The 17,946-nt window shown below is 48.5% G+C and overlaps 1 protein-coding gene across 3 annotated transcripts in view; it reads left to right on the forward strand.

Moving 5' to 3' along the window:
* Window positions 1-17,946, forward strand: part of SNX4 (sorting nexin 4) — a 499,472-nt gene that overhangs the window by 454,585 nt on the left and 26,941 nt on the right. The window lies entirely within an intron of this gene.

Here is a 17,946-nt window from a genome sequence, read left to right on the forward strand (position 1 = left end):
GAGTGTTGATTTTGGTTCTAACACAAACTGAAGTATTATTTGTACCACACAAGACTGGTGTGGCCATCTGGTCTTCTGTTAAGATGCCAAAAAGAACTGGGCTGTCACCGAAAATAGACATGCCTAGAATTGGTTCTGACGTTCACTGGGGCATACATGGAAAATGTTAGACATGAAACCCATTGGGCCATGAGTCCCACTACCCAGCCTTCTTTCTTTAAAAATGTATTAGTCAGTTTAGGATTGTATACATTTTTAGGTCTCGGCGTCAACGCGCGGAAGCGCGTCTCCGCCGAGATCTTTTGTCAGGGACTATGCTTCCCAGGAGACAGTCCCGGCCACGCGCATCCTTCCAGGCGATTTGTAACTGGAACGCGCGCTGTGGCCAGGCGCTGTCTCCTGGGAAGCGCAAGCACCCCACACGCATGCGCATACACACACACACACGCATGCGCATACACACACACACACAAGCGCCCACGCACATACATACAGAGACACCCCCCCCCCCCTCCGCAGACATACACACACACGCGCGCGCACACACACACACGAGTGCCACCGCCGTCGCCGCACACATGCATACACACACAACGAGGGAACCGAGCCCCCCCCCCAGCCCTTTGTAACTTACCAGATCAATTCTGAGGGACTCCGCTCTCCTTCTGGCGTCGCGACTCGCGAGACGCTTTCACTCCGCCTTCCCGCCTTCTCTTCCGGTTACGTACGCAGCCCCGCCCCCGTCACAGTTGTCTTTAAACTAATGGCTGGGGTACCTAAGGGATCGCAAAAAAAAACTAGCAAGCGCACAGAGCGGAATGGGGCGGATGGCTTTGGCCGTGTCCCTCTTCCACCACTTGAAATATTTCGCGTATTCTAGACTTTTCTTTAGCTCTTCGTGTTTGCCAGGACCTCGCGGCCTGGGCGCGCGCACGGAGGCCGTCAAGTGCTGGGCCCTAGACAGCAACTCCAGGAATCTAGCGGTAAATGATTTGCTGTGGCTCGGGGTTAAGTTCACTATCTTAATCGCTGCAAACAAATTCCGCAGCAGTTGAACTCGGTAACAAGGCTGTTCCTTGGCTTGTTAAGGACACACAATTACGCAACTCGACCCTGCAGCCGTTGGGCACTTCAGTCAGTGTTATTAAAACGAAAGCCCGCGCCGGGAGGGTGGAATGCGTGCTCTTGCAGTCTGCTCCGAGTCAAGCCAATAACACGCGCTTTTGTCCAGCACAGTTTGCTGATGAAGGCATTCGGCGAGCTTTCAGCACCACATGTCCCAAATTCCACTAACAAGCGCAGAGCAAGCAAACATATCGCCTGCCACCAAGTAAACACCGCATTAAATCATACGCAACAAAAACGCCACCTAAGGAAATATTGACAGTATTGATGAGGCCCACTAGATGCCCTAAAAATACACGTGTCTGTATGTTCTTTACATTTATAAAAGTTTACTCTTGTAAACACATGGATGCACAAAATCACAGGAGAAGAAACTGGAAGGCAAATATTTATGAAGGTTGGCTGCTTGTTGTTTCACGGAGCAGTGTAACTTGAACCCTACAAACACGAAAGTATAACATTTCTACCCCACTTGTCCAGTGCAATAAGCGTTGTACCAGTTTTTGTTTGGTATTTTGCCTACAAGTTGGCGCCATCGCTGCAATCTTTCTGCAGAAGAGTCCTGTTTAGGTTTGGCTGCAGTGAGTCCAGCAGAGGGAGCTATGTGTATACTACTTCACGGACTGGGCTCCTCTGATTAACGCACTGCAATGTGCCTGTAATCTGGAAATTACACACATGAACATGATGGCAGAATGGAGAAGCCAAGCACAGTCCGTGGCGTTAATTATAATATATACGTCACTGCAGTATCCAGTGGTGCTGTACAGGAGAACAGGTACGTATGGTGTGCATTTCCAATCACAGCATGGGGACTGATAACATCGTGTACCGATAGCAATATAGCACGCACAGCAATTTACAAAGGCCCAGGTGGGTATAATGGCTGGCATTTGCCTACGGTGCTCCACCCTTTTATTTTTTTTGTACTTCTGGATTTTTAATATCAGCTGTGAACTGAGGCTTGCGTCCATAACGGCAAACCATTGTGCGAGGTGAAAAAAATGTCGCCATTCCTCTCAGTCCAGCCCCTCTGTGCAAATAGCAAGCCTATGTGTCACGGAGACAAAAAAACGTGACCGGTTGAATGCTTGAATTAATCTGTCCTTGGTATTTACTCAGGAACACATTCCAGGCAATCTTTTTAGTCTGTTCATCGCTCCACTAGGGAGATGGATCAACCATATACAAATCAGCAATGGCTCAGCTCAGAGCAGGCCAGACAGAATTGCTAGGCCAAATCCTCGATAAACAGGGACATAACCAACGTAAGAATGGTTAAGGCTCTGTTGAACCTCATCAGTGACGTGCTTAAGCCCAGTGAGCTTTGCAATTAGGGTGTATCACAGAGAAATGCAAAAAGAACAATTGATGGACAGAATGCACAACAATGTCATACATTCACCCCAGTACAGAGATCTGGTCCTAAATCCATCGGTTTTTTGCTCACCATGGCATTCCAGTTTGGACCCAGCCATATGCAAATCAGTCCTGACCCTGAGCTCAATGGGAACAGTCCAGCCCGAACTGCCAGGCCAGGTCCTCTCTGGACTGGAAACAAGCATCCTAGGACCAGTTTCGGGCTTTCAGCTGATACTTTCACGTCTTTGAAGCGGCGAACCAAGATATACCGCTCTTCGTTCTTGCACGTGATTGAGGGTTTTTATATTGGTTACCACACCTGACCCTGGGATTACAGGTACAAGTGATCCATTCCCCCTATGATTGTTGCACTAATATAAATGGTCAACAGAACAGCCAATCATGAATTTCCATGTAATTACTTTTTACATCAAATTCTGTGCCTTTTTGAACCAGAGCTCCTATTGCTGTACAGGAGCACTGTCTTGCTTTGTGCCAGGCACACATTTCAAAAGGTGCACCTAGCGCAGCCTGAGACATTGCGCCCTAATCTCAGGACTGTGCTGCCACCTGGCAGCTGTAAACCCGCAGCTGTCGTGAGAGCAGTGCACTCCCTGATAGATAGAGCAGTTGCTCACAAGCACCTCTTTGCTTCACAGGGCAGTGGCAGTCACCTGCGCTTAAAGACAGGACAAAGATCGCCCTGCAGGCAGATGCAGTAAGTACAGGGGGATATCTATGAGGGCAGATGGGACCCCCATTTCCTCTCCAAAGGGCTGCCTCAGGTGGGGTACTAAAAATATGTTACCTTTTTGTGGCACACTGTTAGTGCTCCTCCTAAGTGCCTGTTTGCCTCTGGCGTGGGCACAGAGGCAAAGTGATTCCACACAAAAGAGGGAACACCCTTTCGAGATAATGCTACCGCAAGTGTAGTGCATCGCTATCAGTAGTATAGAAATGGGTGCTCAAATGTAATGGCCTCTTCTCGAATACCACAGTGCCCTGGGGACGGACAAAGCAGGTACATACTGTTGTTGCGCGCCAGTGCACTATGGATAATTGGGCCCCCAGATTTCCTTTTGAGAATCCAACTACAAGACACGGCACTGCTGCATCAAACTATTCTGTTTCATAACGGGACAAAGTTACTAATTTTACCATATATACCACCAACAATTGTCCATTCCAATGTCGACAGCATGTACGATATACAATACTTGCTATGTAGTCCCCCCTGGTATTATTTTCATATTAATAAGTATGGATGATTCCTAAAGAACAAGTTACTTACCTTCGGTAATGCTTTTTCTGGTAGAAACTATATCTGCCTGTGGATTCCTCACCTTGTGAATATCCCCCTTGCGCCAGCAACATTCGGAAATTCTTTTTCGTAGCCTCGCGCCGACGTGGATAGGACGTCACAGAGACACGGCTCCGCCCGCGACTCCGCTGACGTCACCGACGCCTATAACAGGCCCACGCCGGCGTGATGACATCAGTTCCGACAGACTAATTCTCTCCTAAAACGTAAACTTACAGTGCAGAGTAGTGAGTGCAGAGTGTGCAAAGTGCAGAATAGTGAGTGCAGAGTGCAGAGTAGTGAGTGCAGAGTAGTGAGTAGTGAGTGCAGAGTAGTGAGTGCAGAGTAGTGTGTAGTGAGTGCAGAGTAGTGAGTGCAGAGTAGTGAGTAGTGAGTGCAGAGTAATGAGTGCAGAGTAGTGAGTGCAGAGTGCAGAGTAGTGAGTGCAGAGTGAGTGTGCAGAATGTAGAATAGTGAGTGCAGAGTAGTGAGTGCAGAGTGAGTGTGCAGAATGCAGAATAGTGAGTGCAGAGTAGTGAGTGCAGAGTAATGAGTGCACAGTAGTGAGTGCAGAGTGAGTGTGCAGAGCAGTGAGTGCAGGTGCAGAGTGGTGTGTGCTGTTGAGTGCAGAGTGCTGTGTATTGGCAATGTAAATGACAATGCCATTTATTTATGATTTAAAGAAAAAAAAGAAATGTCATGAGCAATGCCAATAGCTCTACCTATAATGATGCCGAGACCATTGCATTGTAAATGCTTGTTTATTTTGGAAAAGAAATACAGTGTAGTCCTCACCTACATCCAGCAAAAAACAAAGATAAGAGAGAAAATAGAAGAAACAAAAAACAAAGTCCAAAGGCAACAGACAGTGAAAATAAAATAGCATAACATATTCGCATTTAATGTTACTCAAAAAGGTCTTCTGTATCCATCTCACCATGATAAATTATTAAATAGCAGTTGGTGTGCCTGTGAAGGACCCGCAAATATATTGGACAAGAGAGCTCTCAAAATGTCGTAGACCGGTATTTCAAACAAGGACCCCACATTTTCTCAAACCTAGCTTTTGTATGGTCTACAATCGCTGTCAATTTCTCCATACTGAGCAAGTCCCAAAGTTTGTGTGTCCAATCTGCATCCGGCGGTATGATATCTGTCTCCAATCTCGACAGCAAAATTTGTTTGCGGCACACATGAATACCTTACCCCTTGCACTGGCTGTACACTGCCACCATTTGTACTGAACTCCCCTGTTTGGCCTTGAGGTCCTGATCTCACATGCTGAATTAATGTGACAAGAGCAACTTCTTTTCTTTCAAGGTACAAGCGTTCTTGCTCTCCTCTGCCTTAAGTCTCATTACCTTCAATTCATGCTCTCTGGCCCTTTGCCTTTCCTCCATTTCTACTGGAGCCAAATTACTGGAAGAACAATTGCTGCTCTCCCAACAGGAAATCCTGTGATCTGAAGCTGCCCACTGCCACACACCATACACACCTGCATAATCTATCTCCCCAGCTTCTCTGGCCTCCCACCAGGCCACTAAGGCCTACTATAGCTCCTCTTTTCTACAGTTGCTCCTCGTGAGACATTCAAAGCTGCTTGAGTTGATCTAGGACAAAGGCTGGAACTTTGCTCAGAACCGTCTTGAAAAGGAATCTCCAAGGGCTTGAATGTGCTGGCCTCCTGTTCTGAAGTCTCAGGGACACGAAGACTTCACCCCAGTTCTCCTGAACTCTACTGCTGAGAGTTCAGACCTTCCAGGAAGTGCCTGACCCAGGTTTGGGCCTCTGGAGGTTGTGCCTGAGTTATGACCCTCCTCCTAGAGGATTGCAATGGGTATGTTAAGGCGGTGGGAAGTCCCAAAAGAATGTAGCTGAGGAAGCAGGGCAATTAGGTGTTAAACATATGGTCAGTGTCTGCAAGAACGTCTGGCTAAAAGTGATGTAATTTGGAAAGCGCCATAATAAGTGAAATAATGTGCCAGAGTGATTGCAGTGGCTCGAACATTTGTCATCACTCCCCCCTCTTCCACTTAACCACACAGGGTGGTGTATAGTACCTTAAGGAGAGTCCCTCCCAGAGTCGCTGCATGCTGAGGTGTGGGCGCGCCAAAGACTATCGGCCCATTCTTTTTCTGAAAATTTGCCCTTGCACTCCAGTTCTGCCGGTGAGGTCAGGGGATTAGCAGAAGTGTTCAAGAAGGTGTAAATGTCCGATAGTAAGCGTCGGTCATCCCACAGTGACAGAAGCCATTATTCGAATGTGGTGAGCGGCCTGCTTGCATGCGGGGGTACCGATTGATGAGTCACCTATTGACGGATGGCAACAAAGGGCCAGCGCTCAGTATCTGGCTAGTCCTGTTGAACCCTTGAGAACCCAATGTGTTTGCAGTTTGCCTCCTGCCACTGGCAATATGCCATTCTCTGCAGTGCCGGGGGAAACCTGCATTACCTAGGAGTTTGGTGAGTGGCAAAATGGGGGTGGAGAGATATTTAATAACTTTGGTTTTATCCCCTGCCCCAACCGTAGCTCTAAACACCAGAGATATATACACTCCTGGCTGGCGACTTATTAGCGGTAGCCAAGGGATCTTCCATATATGGAGGCCTGCCACGGCCTGATCTAGAAAACAGCAAAGTTTTTCCGTATATGGGTGTTGCCTTTCCACCAGGAATCACAGCTGGGCTGCCTGGTAGTAACGCAATAGGTATGGTATGCCCAGTCTGGCCATAGGGAGATATGCATGCTCCCTAGCCATTCTAGTGCGCTTTCCCCTCCAGATAAAGGTCCCTATGGAGTACTGTAGTTTCTTCAGTACAGAAGGAGGCAGTTGAAGTGGCAGTGCCTGCATAAAATGTAAGATCTTAAGTAGCAGGGACATATTTATATCAGTTATGCACCCCAAACAAGAGAGGGGGAGCCCGTACCTGGACAGAATCAGGGATGGCTCAGTAGCCAGCAGGGATGTGTAGTTGTGTGTCAGCGATTTCTCTATTGTGGAGAATAACTGAATGCCCAGGTAAGAAATTCTCTGCGTCGCCCTATAAAAATGGAAGGGTTTCAGCTAAGTAAGCCTTGTCTTGTGGGATGGTAGGTTAAGGGCTTGGGATTTGTTGGCATTTACCTTAAAGCCGGATGCCCTCCCAAAGAGCTCCAGTTCCTCTAGCAAAGGGGGTAACAATTGGCGAGGCCTCGTCATTGCCACAGTACATCATCAGCATACAGCGCTATCTTATGGAGTTGGCCTCCCCTCCTAACTCCCTCGATAAGGAAAAAGGAGATGTCTCTGGATGCGCTCCGCCAGCAGCTCCATGTATAGCGCGAACAGGAGCGGCGAGAGAGGACACCCCTGCTGTGTTCCCCTTCAAATAGGATAGGGGTGGGATAGGAACCCATTGACACGACAAGTGCCACTCAATCTGAGTAGCTGGTCCTGATCCATTGACGGAAGCAAGACCCCAAGCCCACGCCATCCAAGACCAGTCGTAGAAAGTGCCAGTGCACCCGATCTGATGCTTTTTCAGCATAGATCAAGAAAAACAGTGTGGGGATTTCAAGGCGTGTGGTTTTGTCAATTAAGTGGAATAAGCGCTTAGTATTATCTCCGCAGGTGCGCTTGGGAATAAAGCCTGATTACGTCTACTAACCCGGGCATATACTTCGCAGTTACGTTCAGGAGAGATATGAAGCGATAGGAGACGGAAAGCTGGGGGTCCTTCCCTGGTTTAGGCAGGAACCTTAAAATAACCAACTTCATAGTTTCTGTGAGAGCCTCCTGTGAGCTAAAGGAATTGTTTAAGCGAGCCAGCACAGGGGACAGCCGCACAGCAAAGGTTTTGTAGAATGCAGCTGTGAACCCGTCCTGGATGGGAGCCGTGTCCAACTTGAGCCTCCCACCTCGAGGACCTCCTGCACTGTGATGTCTTTCTCTAGAAGTGCCTCTATGGGTTATGGCAATGTCATTAAGGGAGCCTGTTCCACATATGCAGATCAATCTGCAGGGAGTAGTGGCTCGGCGCCATTTAGTGTGGCTCGGTGCCATACAGTCTAATGCAGCCTGTGTATGCCAAAAGTCTCCCGGCTTTGCTGCCCCCCCTGCATAATATTTTTGTTTTGGGCAGAGCAGGGCATATTCTGCTGTATCCATATCTAGGGCCTTGAGTTGTTTCCTAGCTTTGGTGAGTTGGCGGCATACCCTATGGGAGCCCGCCTGCCTGTGTGTCTCTTTCAGCTCTAAGCATTTGGCCCTCCTCTCCCCATTGATGCAACCGCTATGTATGTTCCCCTCCCCACCACTTTAAGATTATCCCAAAGGATCGCTACCAAAGTATGTGGTATGTCATTGATTCCAACAAACAAGAGCCCTCGAGTCTAGAAGTGAAGTAAAGGCTAGATACAAAAAAACTTCAAAAAAAGGGGGGGACGTCCTTTTTAAAGGACGGTTTCCCTCACCCACCAGAGGTGGCATGCTTCATCATTGGGGAACCTCCTCGCATAATGAAGCCTAGTCTATGTGTGGGCTACAACCCCCTCACTGAGAGGGAGGAGCTCAGAGATGTTTTTGTATACTAGGAGTGTAGGTACTAAATACCCAGTGAAAGCTTGGCATGGTGGAGGACTGAGTGCATCTAGTGAAGTGACAAGGTGAATTAACACTAGCTACAAAGTTTGCCGTATGACTTTATTCTGGCTGCCATGTGCTAGGACAGAAGTAGCATGAAGTAGATCCTGAAGATGGCCACAACACTGAATAGGTCACCGGCCAAAACATGTTGATCCTTTAATGACAAGACCGGATCTAATATTTTTCCGTTGTGTTAGATGTTTTTAATTGTAGCACATGGCATCTTTGAACTTTATGGGTTCTTGCTTCTGAATTGGGGCGAATATGTCTTCCTTCAGCTAAAAAAAAAATTGACCGTACTGAGGATGTTTGGGGCTAGTAATTTTTTTTTATTTTGTTGTAAGTCAGAAAACACTTGAGTGGGGAGCAAGGCTATCCCTTGGTCGCCTCGTAGCTGAAGTATGTGGCAGAAGGACGACTGAGTATAAGCTTTCAACACGGAGATAGTCATTTCACTGTTAATTTGCAAAAGGATGGTGGAGTGTCCTGCTGAGTAGCATAATGGCCGCTCATTGAGCGAGCTCCACCGGCCGAGAACAACTCCTTTATTGCTCCTGTCATATAGAGGGATTCTGCCGATGGGTTCTGGCAATTTCATTAAGGGAGCCTGTTCCACATATGCAGGTCAATCTGCAGGGAGTAGTGGGTCTGCACCATTTAGTATGGCTCGCACCATTATTGTGGCTCGTGACATACAGTCTGATGCAGCCTGTGTATGCCAAAAGTCTCCGGCTTTGTTGCCCCATGCATAATATTTTTGTTTTGGGAAGAGCAGGGCATATTCTGCTGTATCCATATCTAGGGCCTTGAGTTGTTTTCTAGCTTTGGTGAGTTGGCGTCATACCCTATGGGAGCCCGTCTGCCTGTGCGACTCTTCCAGCTCTAAGCGTTTGGCCCTCCTCTCCCCATTGATGCTGCCGCTACGTATGTTCCCCTCCCCACCACTTTGAGATTATCCCAAGTGATCGCTACCAAAGTATGCGGTATGTCATTGATTCCAACAAACAGGAGCCCTTGTATAGGCTAGATACAAAAAAAACTCAGAAAAGGGGGGGGGGCGTCCTTTTTTAAAGGACGGTTTCCCTCACCCACCATAGGTGGCATGCTTTATCATTGGGGAAACCTCCTCGCATAATGAAGCCTAGACTATGTGTGGGCTACAACCCCCTCACTGAGAGGGAGGAGGTCAGAGATGTTTTTGTATACTAAGAGGGAAGGTACTAAATATTCAGTGAGTTCGCCGTATGACTTTATTCTGGCTGCTAGGACAGAAGTAGCATGAAGTATATCCTGAAGAAGGCCACAACACTGAATAAGTCACCGGCCAAAACATGTTGATCCTTTAATGATAAGACGGGATCTAATGTTTTTCCGTTGTGTTAGATGTTTTTAATTCTAGCACATGGCATCTTTGAACTTTATGGGTTCTTGCTTCTAGGCTGGGGCTAATATGTCCTCCTTCAGCAAAAACAAATTGCCCGTACTGAGGATGTTTGGGGCTAGTAATTTTTTTTATTTAGTTATAAGTCAGAAAACACGTGAGTGGGGAGCAAGCCTATCCCTTGGTCACCTCGAAGCTGAAGTATGTGGCAGAGGGAGACTGTGTGTAAGCTTCCAATACCGAGATGGGCATTTCACTGTTAATCCTGCAAATGGAGGGGGGCATGGCCTGCTGAGCAGCGAAATGGCCGTTCATTGAGCGAGCTCCACCGGTCAAGAACAGCTCCTTCATTGATCCTGTCATAAGGAGGGATTCTGCAGAGCTGAACACCTCTGATGTGAAAGCCTAAAAAGCGGGACTTCCATTGATGTGTACCGTGTCCCTGCTCTCCGTTCCTGTGCCAAGCGCCGAGGGAAGTGAAGGTGAGGCCGACCCTGCGAGCCGGCCCCGCTGCTGCAGGTGCTGACTGCCCCGAAAATCTAGCCTACTTCGTGCTATGAGGCGCAGGCCGCATTCATAACAGACACGGACAGGCTGCCTCCGAGATCTGGTGTGCGGTACAAGCACATTGTGCCTGGGAAGGTGAGGAGAGAAACTGCGCAGGATGCCGGACCGTGCTGACTGGGCGCTGCCGAGAGAGCTTGGCTTGTGGGTCGTTGCTGGGCTACGGGGAGGAGGCGGCGGCGCAGCCCTTGGGCTCAAGTGTCTTGGAGACTCCCCTTCTGGGCGGCGAGGGAGACTGCTAAGGAAGCATTGAGGCCCTGACGGGCCGGATGCATGGTGAACGCCTCTGTCTAGTGGGTCCCAGAGACTGGGAGCGCAATCTGAGGCTGGACGTGAGCCGCGAGCACTATTTTGTGACACTGGGCTGCCGCGAGGTAGAGTGTCTGCTCTGACATGAGAGGCCTAGCAGAGGAGAACCTCCTTGGGCTGCATCTGAGGTGCAGTTCACACCAGCGGGGAGATCTGAGGGCCCACACGACACAAGGCGGCGTTCTGGTCACCCTGGCGTGCCTGGTGGCAGAGGTCGATCCCTGAAGCCCGGGCCTGGCCCTGTTGACACTCATAATTGGGTGACAGAGGAGGTGGTGGGGTCGCTTAGTCTTATCTGCGAGCTGTGGATGTGTGTTGGCCTCTGTGCTCCCACAGATTGAAGGTGATAGTGTTTGTAGTACACAGGTGTGTGGTCGTACCGCCGCACGTGCTATACTTGCGCCTTAGGCAGTAGTGAGACCCTGCTGGCCCGGCCAGAGGTGCCGGATCGAGCCATGGGGACGCAAGACAGAAAACAGCCAAGGCTGACCTTTGACCAGCGGAGGACCACGAGACTTACAGAATCTGATCCAGAAGCTGGGGCAGAGAGGCCTTCGGAGTCGCAGATGGACGATCGCGCAGAAGACCTGCGCACTCTAATATTCGAGATGAGATCCATTTTACGGAATATCAACACGAAGTTTGATACCCTTACTACCCAGTTGGATGTGATCAAATCGCGGGTGGGAACTCAGAAGAATACGCTGGACGTGCTGGAGAACAAGGTCTCAGACTTTCACGAATTTCAAGTCGAAACGAAATCACAGCTTCTCCACATGGACAAGGTGCTGGGGATCATCTGCTCTAAAAACGAGGATTTGGAGGTGCGGTCACGCCGCAATAACCTACGTATCACAGGTATACCGGAGACGACAGTTATCACCAAGATGGAGACCTATGTGGCAAATCTGCTCTGTGAACTCCTTGACACCCACCTGTCTGCGGTGTTCACGGTCGAGGGGGCACACTGAGCCTTGGACCCCAGGCTGCTGACCAGGGCTTCGTCCTGACCAATTTTGGCCAGAATTTTGTATTATCAGGACCAAGACCTTATCCTACGCCTTGCACAGGAGAGGGGAACGATCACTAACAAGGGCAATCAGATCTCTTTCTACCCGGACTTCATGCCCGCGGTACAGGCGGCGAGGCGGGAGTTCCTGCGTGCGAAGCATCTCTTATTACAAGCTCAAGTCCCATATTCTTTATTTTACCCCACCAAACTTAGTCACTCACGATGGAACTTCACATTTTTTCACGTATGTCAAGTCTGCCCTCAAGTTCGCGAAACACATTGGGGGGGAAAAGCCCAAACAAGGCTCAAAGTCTGCAACCTCGGCCAAGGGTCATATGAGTGACAATGATTGAGACAGTTCCAGTCGGGCTCTATCCTTTGCTTATGTCATGCTGCTCGACGCTTCGGGGGAGGAGGGGAACCTAGGTGTTACATTTAACTGTGTGGCAGAGTGTGTTATGATGCAATGCTGTGCCATGTTAACTGTTGGGGTGTTGTTGGCCATACCTAACGGCCTGTGGTTTGGGATTGATGGAGGCAGAGACAGGCCTGATTGGCTTGAGGTCATTGGGCTGGACTGAGTTGTTCGCACTGTATTTGCACTTCAGGTACTGTTATGATGACAGAATATGTTTTACTCGAATTGGGCTATTGGCAGATCTATCTGCAGTTTTCTTGGCCACCGTGTTTTAGCAGGGGAGTACGTTAGTGGTTCTACGCCTCTACGGAAGAATTCCCTTTGGTTGTCTGCTCTTTTAGGGTGTTGAGTGGGGGTTTTCTACAACTTAATTGGGGGGTTGGAGTCAGTGGGGGGTTGGGGGGGAGGAGGAGGAAGTTAAAAGTTTGCTCTTAGCCAGTGAGTCGCCATTTCATTTGTCGGATTGCCGTTGGATGCCCATGGGTATATATTGTGTTGCCTTGACCCTACTGTTGTTCAGTGCTACATTCACCTAATCACCGTATGGCGAGCCTGACCTGTTTAACATGGAACAGCCGTGGGCTAAATGATGGTAGGAAGTCCAGGCTCGTACATGCCTACCTGCTGAGGCATAATGTTGACATATGTGTAATGCAAGAAACGCATCTAAATGTTATTCCCTCCCCCAGGTTGAAACATAATAGGTGGAGATTTGTATAATCTTCCATTTATTCAAACTATTCCTGTGAAGTTGCGGTTTTGGTCAGGCGAGGTCTGGACTTGAAAGAAAGGGAACTACACAATGATACTAAGGGAAGGTTTGTTATCTTATAGGGTATTTTGGGTGGGATCCTGATTGTGCTAGTTGCAGTGTATGGCCCTAATGTTGACTCCCCAAACTTTTTTCAAGATATATGAGCCAGAGTCAAGGCGACAGGCTGTGCCACCATTATTTGGGGAGGGGACTTCGATGCAATTTTAAACGATGAGCTAGACAGAAAAGGGACGTCTCACACATTACTTCCCCTGGCTAGTGCGGCATTGAGTGCCATTGTTTCAGATGGTAACCTAGTTGACAGTTGGAGAGGGACATACCCCATGATCAAAGAAGGGACCTGTATTTCTGAGAACCATAGGGCATGGTCACAGTTAGATTTCTGGTTGATATCGCGCAACGTAGCAACTTGGACTAAGGAGGCTTCACACCTTCCCAGGTCCCTCTCGAACCATGCACCTTCCCTTTTGCAATTGCCGCTCCCCAACTCACCCCCACGTCTATTTACCTGGCGGTTACCAAGGAATGCCCTTTTAGGTGAGGCCTTTAAGGAGGAAATCAGGGACGACATCACTGATTATTTTGCCCTTAGTTCTGGATCGGTCAATACGGAAGCATCTCTCTGGGAAGCGTTCAAGGTGGTAATTAGGGAAATGCATTGCCGGACAAGCTGGAGTGCTGAAGGCTGTTCGGGGATCCCTCGCTTCCTTGGAGTCCCAGATTAGGGAGCTGGATAACAAATATTACTCCTCCAACAACCCCGAGACGCTGGCTCTCTTGAAGGATAAATTGCTTGCCTTTGAGGAGGAAGCGCAGCGTGAAGTCAAGTTTTTGGGGAAACATGCAGAGGCGCGGAGATATGGGGAGGGTGACCGGCTGGGGAGGACGCAGGTGGCGATGCTCCGTGCCCCACGATCCACTGCTTACATTCCCGAGCTGATAGTTGCACAACAGACCTTACTCTTGTTAGAGAGGCCCAACAGAAGTAATGGATGAATTCTCCAGTTTCTACTGTGTCCTAAATACTGCCACCCAAGAGTACAGTCCGGATGGTCTGATACCCTTTCTTGACTCACTGGAACTGCTATGGTTCAGTCAACGCCATAGGGATTATTTAGATTTTCCTTTCACAGTAGAAGACGTTATCCAGGTAATTAAGAGTTTGCCGCTAGACAAGGCCCCTGGGTCTGACTGCCTCACTACCGCCTTATACAAATCTTATGATGAGGAATTGGTGCCCCGCCTTTTAGCGTTACACGAGGAAGCTCAAGCCTCTGGCATATTACCACCGTCCATGTGCGGAGCTATATTATAACTTTATTGAAACCTGGGAAACCTGAAAACTAATTGGACTCCTATTGACCACTGTCATTAATAAACGTGGATGTTAAAATATTGGCGAAGTTGATTGCAAATCGACTGCAGCCCCTTCTCCCCCTAATCGCCCATCCAGAACAGTCGGGCTTTATCCAAGGTAGATCTACTTCACACAACCTTAGATCACTGTTCTCAGTATTACATTATTTACACCCAGAGCTGCAGGCGGCTGCTATATTTCTCTACGCTACAAAAGCATTCGACATGCTTGAATGGCTCTATCTGTTCACCATGTTGGTCCGCATTGGGTTCAGCCTATTATTCATCAACATAAATCGTCTGTTGTACACACGGCCGTTGGCTCGGATCCGTGTGAATGGTCTGGTGTCGGAGCCCTTTGGTATCTCGAGGGGTACGAGGCAGGGGTGCCTGTTGTCCCCTCTGCTCTTCGCGATAGCAATGGAGCCACCGGCGGCACGCATTAGGCAGCACCACACCGCTAGGGGAATTGGTTTTAGCACACACAGTCTCCTCATTTCCTTATACGCCAATGATGTCGCACTGTATGTGCTTGACTGGGCGACGAATCTGGACCCCCTTCTCGTGAAATTTATCAAATTTGGCAGCCTTACAGGCATTTCAATCAACTTGGCAAAATCCGTAATTTTTCCATTGACGGACACCACTATTCCAGTTCTCTCTGAGGTTCCGCTAAAATGGGCGGCTGAATTGGTAAAGTACCTGGGAATATGGCTCAGCAGAAATACGCAGGAGATTTGGTCTGTGAACTGTGAGCGTGCCATAACGTGGTTGGAGGAGAAGGTCACAACGTGGGTAAAGCTCCCGGTCACCCTAGCGGGGAAGATAGCACTTGTTAAGATGGTGGTCCTGCTGAAATTTCTTTATTTATTTGTAAACGTCCCTATTCCCTTAACACAAGCATTCTTAAAGTCCCTCAGGTCTCTTCTGATTTTACTGGTTTAGGCGGGTGGCCAAGCCCGGGTCCCATGGGATCTTCTAACGCTCCAGCTTTGTCAGGGTGGTCTAGGTGCCCCAGATATGCAGTTGTATGCCTGGTGCGCCCAAGCGCAGTTTCTCCACTACTGGGTGCACCCAACTCCATTCCAAACCCATGTGGCTGCTGAGAAGGACGCGGCGGCACCTGCCCTATCTCGGTGGCACTCTATCAGAACTATAAACGACCCAGGGATGGCATCGACATGGTGGAGACTCTGTGGTGGGCATGGAATGAGTTGATGAGGAGGGCTGGCGCTCCTATACTGTATGCTCCATCCATACAACTGGCGCATAACCCTATGCTTCGGAACATAGGTGAAGGCATAAGCAAAACTATAGCACACAAGATGAACCTGTTCACGATCGCTGACCTATACCCGGACGATATATTCCGGTTGTCCCCGGTCGCAGAGGAGGATTAATCGGTGCCTTTTACCGAACTATTTGTCTACTATAAACTGTGAGCTGGCTGCCGTTCTTCCCATGCCCCCACCTACCCTGCTCGCCTTGGAGAATGTGCTAAGGTCAGCCACGCCGCTTCGCCTCATTACACGGATTTATAAACACATGCAAACTTTCGCTCCCTTGACAACCGCAGGCGCTACAGGCGTGGAATGATGAAAAGGACACACAACTTACCGAGGCACAGTGGGCATACTGTTGTTGTCAACTCACCGCCCTGTCCCCGAACTATAAACTCCGCCTGATACATTTTAAGTTTCTACATCGTTACTACAGGACACGAGTTGGGTTACACCAAATGGGACTAGGAGATGACAACAGCTGTTGGCGTTGTGGGCTCGCGCCAGCAGCGTTTTTACATATGGCATGAAGCTGTCCACAGCTGGCACCATTCTTGACTGCTATATTCAAAACGATCAATCAGATCATAGCGACACCTGTAGATGCCACACCCCTGCTAAGCCTATTGGGCTACCTAAAAGACACGCCAGTCAAGGTTCGCAAACTACATGCAATGCTCCTTCTTTTTGCCAAACGCCAGGTCGCCGTTCATTGGGGGAGGAAGAGGGAGCCTTCCAGAAAGGGGTGGCTTAAAGACGCCACATATGGGTATTCGCAATTGTCTACATTTTGGGAATTAATGCCTACTACCTCCAGACCTAGAGACATCTGGAAACCATTTCTGAATTTGGCCCGGGAGCGACGGGAGGGGGTTGGGGTTGCACCAATGGTTACCGGGAATGAGGGGTAAAGTGGTAAGAAGGATGTTATACTGCTCTCCTACAACTTAACTTATATGTGTAATATATATGGGAGGATTGTTCTCGACTCTTGATACTATAGATATCTGGCCTTCCACAGCAGGTTTTGTAATACAGTGGGCACATTCACATTCATGGAGTTATAATGGGTGTTGCACGCAAGATACAACAGAGGTAATGAATATGGTATGCAGTCTTGACAATGATTATGTATTGTACATTCACTGGCTAGTTGTTTACAATGTTTGTCACATTGTGTTTTATTTTTTATTTTTTTGGGAAGTGCCACTAAAAAGTAATTAAAAAAAAACTGCAAAGGGAGATGTTCCTTTTGGAGCAAATTTCAAAATCTTCCTGTTTATCAGTGAGTCACTTGTTGCCTTTCTAGAGTGTTCAACCTGGCCGACAACTCATTACGTTCATGAGCCTGATCAGGGTAGGTCATTCTTGAGATGATCAGTTCTCGATTCTGCTTTCTGCAAAGAATGATCAAACTTCATCAAGGCCTTTGCAGAGTTCTACAGCAGAGAAGCAATTTTCTTCCTAAATTCCTGCAGCACCAGCAGGATGTCTGCTTTAGTAAAACGCACCTGCAACTCTGGAGGAATAGGCAAAGAGTTAAGCTTCATGGCACTTCTGTGTTTTCTTCATTATTGGTGTTTTCTGAGCTTTAACGTTGGACGAGCATCCTTCAGGCAGTCGATGAGCCGGCTAAGTGGAACCAAGCAATATCTCAAAGATGCATGTGGCAATGTCATATCCAACAACATGTCCTGAAGACATCCAGCACACCCAAAATAACTATTGCAGGCCCTTGACATCCTCTTCTCCTTGGTTTTGTCTGGCCGTGGACCAGAGAGAGTCTGTGATAGGAACTCAACTGAGGATTACGACCTGAAGCCAAGTCCTCATTTTTTGTCCTTCCCCCTCCTCTTCTCCCCCAGGCCAACGCTTCAGTATTTCTGCACCAGCTGAGCACTTGTAGTTGTCTACATGACCTCCAAGACTACAACTGTCCCATTAGGCCACTGATCCACAGCCACATTCTTCGACAGATCCTAAAAGGTCAATTTTCTGAGGAGTCTCGTTGTAATTTCACTCCAGCACTGGTTATCCTAGATTTGTGCTTCAATGGAGGATAAAGGGGAGAGATTTCTTAACCATGTTTGTACCGTCTGTCTGTACTGTGATAACAGACTTGCAGCTGCACCCCTCTCGGCTGCTTCTTTGCTCAAGACTTGAAGTCAAAATCCTCGCTTTTCTGTTGCAATGGAAGGCCTTTGCCAGGGCAAGGGCGCAGCTTGTGCCTGTTGACAGGTCCCCTCCCTGGCCATAGCCAGAATTTTATTCAACAAAAATAATGACCCACGCTATGTTCTAGAAAGGAATTGGATGTCAAGACTTGACTACTGCAATAGCCTTTGTGCAGACTGCTCCAAACAGCTAGTTCGCAAGCTCCAGATAGGCAGCTAGACTTGTGCTGCAACTTCCTAGGTGGAGCTTTGTGTCGGCCGCCCG

This window comes from Lissotriton vulgaris, chromosome 2_1, assembly GCF_964263255.1.
Source record: "Lissotriton vulgaris chromosome 2_1, aLisVul1.2, whole genome shotgun sequence".
Taxonomy (NCBI): Eukaryota; Metazoa; Chordata; class Amphibia; order Caudata; family Salamandridae; genus Lissotriton; species Lissotriton vulgaris.